General features: G+C 36.6%; 1 long non-coding RNA gene across 1 annotated transcript in view; it reads left to right on the plus strand.

Annotated features, from left to right (window-relative positions):
- Positions 1-12,469, plus strand: part of LOC145720567 (uncharacterized) — a 136,387-nt gene that overhangs the window by 82,793 nt on the left and 41,125 nt on the right. Inside the window, exon 5 of the long non-coding RNA XR_014143635.1 lies at positions 613-850. This is a non-coding gene — a long non-coding RNA (uncharacterized LOC145720567). The remainder of the gene's footprint in view (positions 1-612; positions 851-12,469) is intronic.

The raw sequence follows: 12,469 nt of genomic DNA on the forward strand, positions 1-12,469 counted from the left end.
CCTTCTAGGATTATTTATGACTAATGAAAAGCTCCTAAAGAGGTGAAATCTAATCCAAATACATGAATCTCTAATGACAGAAGTTCTGTTAATGTGGCACCAAGAGTAAAAACAGATATTTAAATCAAATGCTCTGCCAAGAACCCCTCAAGTCCATGACACAGTTAACTCCTATTCTACAAGGAAGTAAGGCTTTGATATTCTTTGTACACAATGGTTGTTAAACAGTAAAGGATGTTCTCAGCCCCATGCCCCCCAAAGTGACACTTTCCCTCATTATACATAAGCTTAAGACAAGCAGAGTCAGTTTTCTATTTTAAAGATAAAAAGCTCTTCTTGACTGGATGAGCAAATGAGGATCCACAGTTGGAGGAACAAGAAGATTTTTAACTCTAAGCTGAGAAATTTACACATGGAAATATGGAAAATATAATTAAACTACAAAAGGAAATGTGATGATTCAAGTTGAATGGAATTAAATGTAAAAATAGTCCTCAAATCTTCCTGCACATTAGAATCACCTGGGGACCTCTTTAAAAATGCTCATGCTCCATTTTAGACCAACTGAATAAACATGTTTGGGATCTGGACATTGGATTTTTTTTCTTTTAGATCTTCCAGGAGATTTACTATGCAGCCCAGGTTGAGACCACTGGAGTAGAGAGGAGTCACAGGGACTGAAGATGAACCCTGAAGGCTCAGCCAGATTTTGATACATGGAGAGGAGTAAAATGGCAGTCTGGCAAGAGACTGGTATGAGAACAAATAATCATACTTGAGTATTTCCCCACTTTGGGCTATGAAGAGATGGCCTGACCTAAGCTAATGCCTCCTGCTGAAAAGGTAGAAGGTAGGTCTGGGTTGGGTGTACAGGAATTCTTCTGCCACAGATATCCTTACTTCAAGTTCTAATGTAGTCATGAAGTTTTCCTTGGTTAGCTTTTTGGGAACAATGAATATTTTGGTTGCAGTGAGTTTGAGGTACTTCTTTTGTTGTATCTGGAAATAAGGGGAAAAATGATTCAGAAATCAAAAATAAAAGATAAAGAGATAAATTTTTAACCAAGAGGATTTTTGTTTTTCCTTCCCCCCCCGCCCCCCGCCGCCACCCTCATGGGTCTCCTAAAGGAGAGAAAGCACTGAAATAATTGAGGCAATAAACCTGGGTCACAAGTCAGTGCCTCCAGAGGTCAAGCAGGTAGCACAAATGGTGGTAGACTACTGTGAGGCTCCCCTTACTTAGGGCCCTTACCTCAGGAGTTCTGCTGGCCAAGGTGGGAATTTCCAAAGAAAACCCTGAGAGGAAGTGATAATAAGTAAAAATTAATTGTATATTTATTTTTTCATTCTTTCCTTTTCTCTCTTTCCTTCCTACCTTCCTTCCTTTTTTTTTTTTTTTTTGCTAATTTAGGATATCTAGATCATAATTGGTATTCCCTTTTTGTTCCATATATGTTGTCTTATTTCAGAGAATATGAAAGTATTTATAGGAAGTTCTGTAGTTTCATTCACAACGTTAACACTCCACCCTAATTTCTCTATAGGACAGTAAATTCTCCAAACCTGAATTCTAACAAGGTAAAGATTCCAGAAACCTAAATCAGGCAGTTGGAAATAGACACCTTTATAGTTAGAAGTTATTCCAGTTAGTGTTTGACAAAACTTATGCTGGCTAATTGAACATAATAAAAAATTTTAAGAAAACTTAATAATAGTTAAGGCTGTTACCCATCCTAATTCTTTGCATTGCCAAGTTTAAAAACTCTGCTAGTAAGTATAAAAGCATAGCTCAGTTAAGGATACAGTCTTATTGGGAGTTGATCTGTTAGACTCTGCTATATCTTCAGGAATTGAAAGAGAGAAGATTGAATTTACCAAAATTTGTCTTATGGTCAGTATTACTTGTAGTTAAAAGGAACAATGTTATAGGATACTTTGGGTTAGGATGGTGAGGCTGTGGACAGCATAACTGAATAATAGCAGATGGTAACTAGACGACCTTCTAAAGGAGGGGGTGGCAGTTAATGCAAGGATTTATTTTACTGAGTAAGTTTCCAAATTTGACTGCTGTCCTCAGCATTCTTTTTTCTCTTTCCTCCCTTCACAGCCCTTTATTTTTTCTCTATATAAACATGGAACAAATATTTTTATATTTTTAATTTTTTATTGAAATATAATTAATATAGTATATCAGTTTCAGGTGTATAATATAATGATTCAACATATCTATACATTACTCCATGCTGATCACAGTAAGTGTACTCTTAATCCCCTTTATCTATTTCACCCATCCCCCAACCCACCTCCCCTGGAGCAAATATTTTTAAAAATATGAGTTTAGAAATGTGCCAAATGTTAGTCTTACTTGGCTGGTCACATTATTGTCTCCATCTCTGCCTTCAACCTTATCTTCTTGAAGAGTGTTGGTGTCCTGAATCCTCCTTTATACCCTTCCCAATATTTTGCCTTTTGTACCTATTTCATTGGAGAGATTGTAAAATGAGCCCTACCCCCATGCCTCCGGCCTCCCTGTTTTTTGTGCTCTTTTATAATTCCCTTTCCTTGACTGTGGGTGGGATCTGTGACTTGATTTTTACCAATAGGATATGGCAAAAGCAAAGGATGTCACTCCCATATTTAAAACGACCTTGGTAGCAAAATTGTTGTAGAGACTCACCCTGCTAACATGAAGTTAGCAGCCATTGGGGAAAGTCTGCATGGTGAGGAATTGTAGGCAGGTTCTAAGAACTGAGAGCAATCCCAACTTCCAATCAGTAAGAAGCCAGGGCCCTCAATCCTGCAGCCACGAGGAAAGTAAAGTCTGCCAACAGTGGTAGTAGGTTTGGATATGGATAATTTCAAGCCTTCAAACAAGAACTCAATCCAGCTGACAACACACTGATTGCAGCCCTGTGAGACCTTAAATAGGGGACTCATTTAAGAGTTGCCCAAATTTCTGACCCACTAAAACTGTGAGATAATAAATATGTGTGTTGTTTTAAGCTCCTAAATTTAAATTTGCTTAATTTGTATAATTTGTTACACAGCAACAGAAAACTATTATACCCATTCAGAAGTACAAATCCAAAATGATGCTAAAGATGGCCAGGTGTAAGTGTTAAGACTCCATCTTATCTGTAGCATTTGTTCTGAGGTTGGAAGTTCTGTCTTTTAGTAATTCATTTACAAAAGGTTTGGTGTGTGGAGTTATCACTTTGACTCGCTTGAGCCCTGGCAAGCTGAAAAACAAGTGGGAATCAGGCAATTTGAGGACACTTTTAATGATTAAACATATTTCACACCATTAAAGAAAAATAGGTCAATGCAATTCAATAATTGTTCACCAGCATGAGAAAGATTAGTTTTACCCAGTGGATATTGGCTTGTTATTGTAGTTACTGTAATCAATATAAGAAGAAATGAAAACTCCAGTGTTTGAGCCAGGCCAGTTCATGTCTTTTGAAAGCTATTTAAGGATAGATTGATCACCTGAAAAAAGCAAATGAAAAATGCCAGCTACTCAATTCAAAACAGTATGTGGGTGTGTGTACATATAACTATGTACTGATTAATCCCATCTAAATTCTATTACCTGCCTTCTAAATAAAAGATCAAGAAAGTCCTTGTATATGCACACATTTTAAAAATGATGGCACTGAGTCCAGCTGCATTACCTTCCTTTGTAGGAAGTAAGTGGCAGTCCTGGATGACAGATGAAATTGTCTAATACAAATCAAATATAGGGTGTGGAAAGAAAACTCTTGGGAAACTCTCCAAATGCAAGTATTCCAAAGAATACTTTAACCTAGTATTCTTTATATAGGGCACTTTAGGGACATTAACTTCATTTCAATTACTGTTTTCTAGGACAGTCCAGAGTTGAACATAATATATATCCAAGGCAAACTGGAGACACTCAATAAGTTTACATAGTTAAGAATATAGCTTATGTTTGCCTATAGTTTTATAAGGATGTTCATATTAATAATCTCATGAAATGTAAGCCTGAGACAGTACATTCTCCATTCTCCATTTGGAAAGAGAGAGAAAGAAGAAGAGAGGGAGAGAGAGCAAGTGAGCACAAAGCCAAGATGAGAGTGGAAATTTTACACTTTCTTCCCTAAGGACTTACCATCATCCTGTCCCATTTTATTAACACCTATGCATATGTAGACAGAACTTTTGCCCATCTACCATCCAGACACACCAAGGAGAAAGAAGAGATTCATCAACTTTTGTCAAGAAAATCCTAATTCTTTATGTCATCAGTCTTTCTTCCGTAAGTGTAGCCAGTAAGTTTTGAATCTTTGAGCCCTAGACTTGATTCTTAGAGGGAAAAAACTGGAGCCCAAAGAGATGGTGTGTCTTATCCAACAAGAGTAAGAGTTGGCCTATAGTAGAAACTACCTACAATTCCCTGAGATCTTACTCTGTTCTAGCCCCCTCATGTACATCATTTTTAAAGCTTCCAAAAAGCTTTGTGCATATGAGGTAATGGAAGCTCAGAGTGTTTAAGGTACTTGCTTATAGTTGCACAGTTAATAAATGGAATCTGAGTGATTTAAAGCTAGGTCTCTTTAATTCTAAAGTCCATACTCCTTTCATTAAAGTAGGCTACTTGTTGAGAATCCAGTTCTCTTCATTCCCAGCGATGGCGACTTTCTGGTCGGTGAGTCTGAGTCCAGAGTTCTAGGTCATAGATAAAGTCAAAATGGGTCTTTATCCTATGAGGATTTATCCAGAGATTGTTTCTCTTTCACAAGTGGTTAGAGCATGGGCTTGTGAGAAGACAGAAGGACAGCTGCTCCCTTGCAGAGTGTGTGTGTGTGTGTGTGTGTGTTTGTGTACATACAGTCACATTGCTCTCTCTCGTATTTCTGCATAGTGATATATATTTTAAATTATTTTATTTTTGGATTTTATTTGAATTGTTGCTTTTCACTGACTCTATACACAGGCTTTCATGAGCATGTATTAAAGATGCCTGAAAAAAATTAAGATGCCTGTTGGGAAGTTCACAGTGACTGGGCCAGCATGAGCCATTTCAATCCTGGCTGGACTATTTCTTCCTTAGGGTATCAGTCTGGAGTCATAGAGCCTGAACTTCCTTGATGTTTCCCTTCAGGAAGAGAAACAAAATTTCACAACCACCAAAGGACCCTACCAAACCCACCAGACTTTGGGTGGAGACAGGGGTACAGTGTGGCACAGTGCAGCACAGTGCATATAACAGGACAAATGGAAGGCTTTTCTTGGAATTTCAAGAACAGAAGGTGCAGACAGACACAGTAGTCTCTCAGCCATGCTTTAATGAGCCAGGGCCCTTGGCTGCCTGGGTGCTCAGTAACAGGAAGTCTGTGCAGTGAGAATACAAGCAAAGGATGTTCAGGCTTTGCTTGGGCAGGTGTCTCCAAAGGGAGGGAAATATGACTCCTGACACTTGAGCTAAGTTGACCCTGCTGCCATCACCCTTGGAAAACTATTTGTGGGCAGAGATCTATGCTGTTTATAAAAATAACATGAGCAGCAGCTTCAGCCTCAGGAAGCTTCATAAGGATAGACAAAAAGGAGGATCACAGAAGCTAAAGCTTTTGTTTAACGAGAGATTACAAAGTATTTAGGTCGGATCAAGTTGTCCTGAAGATTAACTGCTAAAATGTGCCCCTTTTCTCTGCTCTGTGATGAATTTTGCTCTTAAACTTAGTGCTCAAATATGAAGATGAAGATGAGGCTGTATTTGGAATAACCACAAATGAGATTGTTGGTCTCTTTCCCTTCTGTTAATATGAATTCAGGAAACATGAAGATTAGAAGAGATTCCAACATTAGTTTTCCTAGTAACAAGGGCAAGTGCTTTCTAAGTACTTGAATGTGAAGAGGAAATCATGCAGCAGGAAAGTGGATGCAACAAGGTTAACACTATAGAGATTTTCATAAACTTATGGTTTTGGGGTTGGAAATTGCCCAAGGTATAGACTGCCTCTGTTGGGAGAATAAAAAATATAAGTTTAAAAACATTCAATCTATTTCCCACTTCTGAGGCTGAATTGGATTGACTGCATGGCTGATCCAATGACTGCAAAAACCTACACTTTCAGGAGGTGACTTTAAAAAATGAATTGACCAAAACTCAGCCAATTTGTCAACTATTTGTAGAATTGGCCTTTGTTCAGCTAAGCATCATTCCTGATCTTCTCTATGTCAGAAATATTTTCCACCTCAATGAATCTTTCCCTTTCATTTAAAAAAAAATGATAAAATTCCAAAAGAACCATAAGCAAAAGTAGACATGTGTGACTTATTAATTCATTCATTAATATAATAGCAATGTACAGAGCATCTACTAGATGCCTAGCTTTATTCTGAGCACTGGAAATCCAGTGACATACAAGACAAATTCCCTGCACTGAAGTTATATTAGGGAAGACAGACTCTAAATAGTTGAATAAACAAGTATATACAAGAACATATATATATATGTATATATATATATATATTTATATACACATATATATATTTTAAAGATTTTATTTGACAGAGAGAGACACAGCAAGAGAGGGAACACAAGCAGGGGGAGTGGGAGAGGGAGAAGCAGACTCCCCGCGGAGCAGGGAGCCTGATGCGGGGCTCGATCCCAGGACCCTGGGATCATGACCCGAGCCGAAGGCAGACACCTAATGACTAAGCCACCCAGGTGCCCCTACAAGAATATATTTTTATAGTGTGGTAAATATTACCAAGAAATTGAAAGTGGGAGAGAGTGTAGGAAGTTGAAAGGCTGTTTTAGAATAGATGTCAGAGTAGGCTTTTCTGAGGAGAGGATATTTAAGCAGAAATCTGAAGATCTATAGGGACAAATAGTGTGAAGATCTAAAAAACAGTGTTCAATAGAGAGGTAACAGCATAGGAAGGAAATAGCAGATGTAAACGTCTTGAAGCAAAAACTAGCTTAGAGTGTTTTAGAAACCTCAAGGAAGACAGTATAGCTGAAGTGGAGAGGGTCAGAATAAACAAAACAAAACAGGAGGTAAGGCTGGAAGGTAGCAGAGGCCAAGTTGTGTAGGCCAAGGGAGTCCTTGGTAAGCAGCTGGGCTATATTCTAAATGTGATGAAAAGCAGTAGAAGAGTATTGCAGGGGAAGTGACATAATCTGATGTATGGTTTTAAAGAGTTCCCTAGTGACTCTGTAGAGAATAAACTGTAGTGTGGTGAGAGTAGAAGCAAGGAGACCAGTTGTGAGTTAATTTCTAAAGTCCATAAAGGAGATGGTATCTTAGAGGTGTGTGATGTTTAAAGAAGTGAGCAGAAGTAATGGGACATGGATATATTTTGAGAGTAAACCCAACAGAGCTTTCTGATGGATTATATATGGGTAAAGTTGAGACTGGAGAAAGAATGATGAAAAGAATGGAGCCATCTAGAATTTTAGCAGCACACAACCTTCATCCAATGCATAGGCCATGACTGAGTCTAGGAAGTGAGTGAATGTTAGGGCTGCAATGAGGAAAATAGTAAAGAAACCAACATTTAGAGGGATTGTGGTGGGAATAAAAAGTTTTGACTTGAACATGTTATGTTTTAGATACCTCTAAACTATTACTATTAACTACTCAGGGATGAGTCCAGCTTCAGGGAGAGGTCTGGATGGGGTATATAAATGGTGTGTCATCAGCATATAGATGCATGAAATGATAAGATCACTGAAGGAGATAGAGAGGAGGGCCAAGGACCAAGATTGGGGGCAGGACAATATTTAGGAAAGAGTAGAGAAACTGACAACTAAAATTAAAGGAAAGTCATCCGTGAAATAAACAAAACTGAGAATAAAGCTTGATAATAGTTGAATAACATAAGGACATTGAACTGACTGATGGATTTAGTGACATTTTTTAAGAGTGAGGAAAAAAGCCTGATTACAGATTTTTTTTAAAGGCAAGGGAGTGGAGACTGAATGTAGATAATACATTCAATGATTTTACTATAAAGAAAGCAGAATAAGTTGACACTAGCTGGAAGGGACTGTAGGGTCAAGAGATGTTTTTTAATAAGATATTTTTATGCTCTATTAGTCAGGGTAGGCTAAGTTATGCTGAAGTAACAGATTAGGCCCCAAATTCCAGTGGTTTACTACAACAAAGGTTTATTTCTCACCCATGCTACATGCTTAGAGAGAGTAGGCAGGAAGCTCTGCTATCCATAGTTTCTTGAGGCCACAGTCTGACTGAGGCTCCATGGTCCTATATGTGCATGATCTCAAATATGCAAACTCTTCAATTGCTATAGCAGAAGAGTAAGACTAGAAAAGTGTACATGGGATTTTTCACTCTTTTAGTCTGAGATGGTTATATATTTACTTGGTCAGAAGTAATCACATGGCCTGCCTAATGACTGGAAAATTTAGGAAAACAATTGAAATCTTTAATGGGCAGCACTGCCGGTAGCACAGAAGTCATTAGAAATGACACAAAAAGTAGAGTGAATGAGATGTAAGAGCCAACTTCCTGAGCAGGCAGGAGGAGTGCAAGTCAGTTCCCTTTTAGACAGATTAGTTTTAGGAGCCCTATTTGAGTAAGGATATTTCACCTGCTATATCAGAAACTTGGGTATATGGATACTGATTATAGAGACTGGGAGATTTGATGATGGAAAGATGAGGTAATTGTCTTCTGAATACTTTGTTTTCTTGGGGAAATAAAAAAAAAAAACAAGGTCATCAATTAAGAATGAAGAAAGGGAGTGATTTTTGTAGATTTTAAGAGAATGTCTGTAAATAATGGTCTCTAACAGTGGAAAAACATGTTTACTAGGAAAATGTGATAAGATGGCAGAGGCAGTATAGTGTAATGGTTAGTCTGCATAGATCCTGGAGCCAGACTGTCTGGAATTCAACCTTGGCTGCATCACTTATGACTGTGACCTTACTTACTTAACAATTAAGTGCCTCAGTTTCCCGATCTGTAAAGTTGGGCTATAATAGGACTTACATCATAGGATTGCTTGAGGTTACCATACTCAGGGCACTGCACAGACAACAGACTAAAACACACCCCCAGTATGTCTGTGAAAAAGACTAATTTACTTATCATGGAGCTTTAACCAAAGGGACAGGCTTCAGATTTGCCACACATGCAGAGGCATTCTATAGGAACATGGGCAAGGAGACACTGTCTTTGCACCCTCCCTTGGTCTTGTCACAGCTCACTCCCAGAAAGGAGCAGATACACTCCTCTGAAGTCTTGATTCTTGCACCTGTCACCCAAGGAACACCTCCAGTTCTAGTCTAGAGGCCATCAGGGCCTATGATTGTGGCCCTACAGGACTGTATATATTTGTGTACTTTTTTTAATATGTTGCTTTCAAAGTATGGACTTCCAATTAGCCTGAAACTAGGTGCTGAATAAGATCACTCCATTTTGAACACTCACATGTCTTGGCACATTCTCAACAACAAGGATCTGTCAAGAACAAATCAGGCTACTAGGACAATCACAAAGGTTTGAGAGACAACTAAGAGCTGGGCAAGCTGGTTAAATGATAAAGTTCATCTCCTACACAAGGTCATTCCCTCAAGACTGGGAGAGGTAGCTGTCTCACATAGAAACAGGTATCAAGCAAAATGAAGAAAGAGAGGAATATGTTACAAATAAAAGAATAAGACAAAAACTTCAGAAAAAGACCTTAATGAAATGGAGATAAATAATCTACTTGATAGTTCATAGTAACGGTCAAAAAATGCTCACTGAACTTAGAAGAATGGATGAAGAGTGAGAATGTTAACAAAGAGACAAAGTATAGGAAAGTACCAAACAAGTCATAGAGCTGAAGAATATGATAACTGAACTGAAAAATGCATTAGAAGAGTTCAACAGCAGACTGGATAAAGAAAAATAATTCATCATTATTTTGAAGAAATAATGACTGAAAACTTCCCAAATCTGGGGGAGGAAACCAACATTCAGATCCAGGAATCACAGAGTTCCAAATAAGATAAACCCAAAGAGATCCATATCAAGACATATTATAATCAAAATGTCAAAAGTTAAAGAGAATTTTTAAAGTGGTGAGAAGAAAACAACCACTTACATAAAGGGAACTTTGCATAAGACTATTAGTTGATTTTTTCCAGCAGAAACTTTGCAAGGCAAAAGAGAATGACATGATATAATCAAAGTGCTAAAAGGAGTAAACTTACAACCAAGAATACTCTACCCAGTAAGGCTATCATTCAGAATTGAAGGAGAGAAGGAGAGATGAAGAATTTTCCAGACCAGTAAAAACTAAAGGAATTCATCACCACTAAATTGACCTTATAAGATGTGTTAAAGGAACTCCTTTAAGCTGAAAAGAAAGGGGGCTAATTGGTAACAAAAATACATAAGAAAGAATAAATCTCACTGGAAAAGTAAATGTGTAGTAAAGGTAGTAAATTAATCACTTATAAAACTAGTATAAAGTTTAAAAGACAAAAGTAGTATAAATAAGGTTACAATAATAGTTAAGAGAGACACAAAATTACAAGGTATCAAATGTGATATCAAAACATAAAATGTGAGAGGAAGAATAAAAATTTTGAGCTTTAGAAAAAGATCAAACTTAAGTTGTTACTGACTTAAAGTAGACTGTTGTAGATATAAGTTGTTATATGTAAGCATCATGGTAACCACAAACCAAGAACTTTTAGTAAATACACAAAAGATAAAGAGAAAGGTATATAAGCATTACCACTAAAGAAAGCATCAAAGCAAAAAGAAAGAGGGCAAGAAAGACAGGAACAGAGAAGAACTACAAAAACAACCAGAAAACAATTAACAAAATGGCAAAAGGTACATATTTAAATATAAATGAACTAAATTTAAATATAAATGAACTAAATTCTCTAGTCAAAAGACAGTGGCTGAATCGAATTGTTAAAAAGCAAAATATTCATTTATATGCATATAAGAGATTCACTTGAGATCTAAAGATACACACAGTGAAGGTATGGAAAAAAATAGTCCATGCAAATGAAAATAAAAAGTTTGGTGTAGCTGTACTTATATCAAAGTACACATTAAAACAAGGACTGTAATAGAAGAGAAAGAAAGGCATTCCATGATGATAGTGAGGTCAATTCAACAAGAGGATATAACATTTGTCAATATGCACTCAACACAGGAGCACCTGAATATATAAAGCAAATATTAACAGACATAAAGGGAAAAATTGATAGCAGTACAATAACAGTAGGGGACTTTAATACCCCCACTTACATCAATAGATAGATCATCCAGACAGAAAATCAATAAGGAAGCATCAGACTTAAATGATACATTAGACTAAATGGACTTAATAGGAATATATAAAACATTCCATTGAAAGGCAACAGAATACACATAGAACATTCTCCAGTACAAATCACATGTTATGTTTAAAAACAAATCTCAATAAATTTAAGAAGACTGAAATTATGTCAAGTATCTTTTCTGACCACAATGGTATGAAACTAGAAATCAATTATAAGAAAATAGATATGTGAAGATTAAACAACATGCTCTAAACAACCAATGGGTCAATGAAGAAATCAAAGAGGAAATCAAAAAATATCTGGAGGCAAATGAAAATGGAAATACAACAATCCATAATCAATGGAGTGTAGCAAAAGCAGTCCTAAGAGGGAAGTTCATAAGTGATACATGCCTACCTCAAGAAACAAAGAAATTTCAAATAATCTAACTTTACATTAAAAGAAACTAGAAAAAGAACAAATGAAGCCCAAAGTTAGTAGAAAGAAGGAAATAATAAAGATCAGAGTGGAAATAAGAAAGCAATAGAAAAGATCAATGAAACTAATAGCAGATTTTTTGAAAGTATAAACAAAATTGACAAACCATTAGCTAGACTCATGAAGAAATAAAGAGAGAAGGATCAAATAAATAAAACCAAAAATGAAAGAGAAGTTACAACTAATACCACAGAAATATAAAGGATCATAAGAGATTACTATGAACAATTATATGCCAACAAAATGAATAACATGGAAGAGATGGATTAATTTCTAGAAATATACAATCTTCTAAGAGTGAATCTTAAAGAAATAGAAAATCTGAAGTGACCAATTACTAGTTAGGAGATTGAATAAGGAAACAAAACAAAACAAAACCGCCTCCATACAAACAAGAGTTTAAGACCAGATGTCTTCACTGGTGACTTCTACTAAACATTCAAAGAATATTTAATACCTATCCTTCTCAAATGCTTCCAAAAAAATTGAAGAGGAGGGAATGCTCCCAAATTCATTTTGCAAGGACAGCATTACCCTGATATCAAAACCAGACAAGTATGTCACACACACGCAAAAAAAATAATACCCTTGATGAACATAGATGTAAAACTCTTCAAAAAATATTAGCATACCAAATTCAACAATACATTAAAGGATTATATGCCATGATAAAGTGAGATTAATTCCAGGGATGCAAGGATTCAACAT

This window comes from Leptonychotes weddellii, chromosome 3 (genome assembly GCF_054177405.1).
Source record: "Leptonychotes weddellii isolate Sample4059 chromosome 3, ASM5417740v2, whole genome shotgun sequence".
Taxonomy (NCBI): Eukaryota; Metazoa; Chordata; class Mammalia; order Carnivora; family Phocidae; genus Leptonychotes; species Leptonychotes weddellii.